The following is a 2,559-nucleotide window of genomic DNA, read 5'->3' as shown; positions in this document are numbered from 1 at the left end:
TATGAAGCCTTCGGCATAGCCGAAGACAGCGCTGCTCTTACTTGTTTTTTAGTTTTTTGGTGCCGAGTAGTGGAAACAGGAGTTTGTTAAGTGTCGAGATCTAAAACTATTCAGCTACAGAATCAAATTCATCAGCTGATTGGATATGTTAAAGATAGTATTTCAATTATTGAGAGTGGAAATAATAGTTTTCTTTATAGTAAAAATTGAGTCCGATACGTCAAACGTGCTGGAATGACAGTTAAAATCCTGACATAAACCACGGAATGATTCGTTTAGTTCAAAATTAGTTTTGCATGGCTTTAAAAATAGAGGTCGAAAGTGTCTTGACACTCGAGAAGGAATATTAAAATTTACCTCAACCAGGAGGGCCGGGCTATTAATCAATCCTGTCATTAATTTTACGATAAATATTATACCTAGCATTTCTCTACGGCTTGCGAGTGTAGGCAAATTTATGAGCTTTAGGCGACTTGTGTAAGGGGGGAGATTGTAATCTGAATCCCAGTTAAAATTACGCAATGCAAAAAGCAAGAATTGTTTTTGAATTGATTCAATCCTTTCTGAATGAACTTGGTAGCGGGGATTCCAAACAATAGATCCGTATTCTAGTATAGGTCTAACTAAACTGGTAAAAAGAGCTTTTGTAACATAAGGATCTTTGAACTCTTTTGACCATCACCTTACATATGCAAAAACGCCTTTGGCTTTATTGACTGTGACATTAATATGATGGTTGAAATTGAGTTTGGACTCCATTGTGATACCAAGATCGACAAAATTGGACACCTGCTCCAGATTATAATTTGATATTGAATAAACAGCTGGATGAACAGCCCTCCGAGAGAAACACATAACTTTACATTTTTGAAGGTTTAGTGGCATATAGTTTGTATTACACCAACTAACCACGTTGTTCAGATCCGCTTGTAACAAAGACCTTTCTTCGATAGAGGACAATGTTTTAAAAAGTTTTACATCATCGGCATACATTAAAATTTTTGAATGTTTTATTATAGAAGAAATATCATTAATGAATATCAGGAACAGAATCGGACCAAGGTGGCTTCCCTGAGGAACTCCTGAAGAAACTTTAATGATGTTGGAAGAACAATTATTAACAATAACTCTTTGTGTTCTATCAGAGAGGTAAGATGAGATCCATTTAAGAAGACTGGGCTGAAAGCCGATTAGGTCGAGTTTACGGATGAGTAACGAGTGACATACTTTGTCAAAAGCTTTACTGAAATCGGTGTATATTACGTCGGTATGAGCATTTTCTCTAAAACCGTTTGAGACATGAGTTGTAAACTCCAATAAATTAGTCATAGTAGATTTTCCTTTAGAAAACCCGTGTTGAGATTGTGTAATTGAAGAAGATATAGAATATGTCAGCTGGTTAACAATAATTGCTTCGAATAATTTGGGGATAGCGGAGAGTTTCGCTATGCCTCGATAGTTTTCTATAGAGGACCTGCTGCCGTTTTTGTGAAGTGGTATTATGAAAGACTCCTTCCAGGCTGACGGAAAAACGCCATGTTAAGTGACAAATTGAATAGAGTTGTTAAAGGCTCGCAGATGTTCTCAGCGCAGTTTTTAAGAAAACAGGTCGGAATATGATCAGGTCCAGGCCTAAATGACGCTTTTAAGGTTTTTAAAGAGTGTAAAACTTCATCGGAAGATATTACTGGAATATAAGCAGAGTTGATTGGACAAAGCTCGTACGGATAGTCTCCACTTATAGGGAAGTCTACAGAATAATTGGACCTAAAGAACCGAGCAAACATGTTGGCAATGAGTTGGCTGTCGCTAGATACAGTGTTGCGATAATGCATAGCGGACGGAAAACCATGTGCCTTACGCTTTGAATTTACGAAACCATAAAATGATTTAGGATTGTTAATTAAATTCTTCTTAATTTTACATAAATATGAATTATAACATTTCTTATTTAATGCAAAGTAGCTATGCCGCAAAACTGAGTACCTAAGGTAATCACTGTGTAAGCCCGTTCTTTTATACAGTTTAAAAGAGTGCGACTTTTTATTCTTCAATTTTTTAAGCTCTTTAGTGAACCATAATTGTATTGATTCTTCAAGAACAATATTACGTTTTGGCACATACTTTCGAAACAAATTGAAAACAGTATCATTAAAGTGCTCAACGCTACGCTCCACGTCATCTCTATATATTGGCCAAGATAACTTTGAAAGTTCTTTGTTAATTTTCCTGAAATTTGCTTTCGCAAAAACATATCTAGTACTTGAACTTGACTTATTATTATGTATTTCATTTATGATTTCGTAGTTTAACTCCAGAGCAGGATGGTATGCATCTTCCGGCAAAACTAGGCGATCACACCGATTAATAGAGGCCTTCGGAACATCATCAACGTAAACGAGATCCAAGACCTTTCCAAACAAATTTGGAACATCATTTGGACATATATTTATTTGTTTGAGGCAAAGTTCAGCCATTTCCTCCAGAAATACATTGTAACTATCTCTAGATTAAACTGGTACAACATCGGTGTCAATGATGTTCCATGAAATGTGTGGC

The sequence above is a fragment of the Rhagoletis pomonella genome, unplaced genomic scaffold, assembly GCF_013731165.1.
Source record: "Rhagoletis pomonella isolate Grant_MI unplaced genomic scaffold, Rhpom_1.0 Rhpom_scaffold_00007, whole genome shotgun sequence".
NCBI classification, from domain to species: domain Eukaryota; kingdom Metazoa; phylum Arthropoda; class Insecta; order Diptera; family Tephritidae; genus Rhagoletis; species Rhagoletis pomonella.
The sequence above is the reverse complement of the archived record's forward strand: the minus strand, read 5'-3'. Positions refer to the sequence as shown.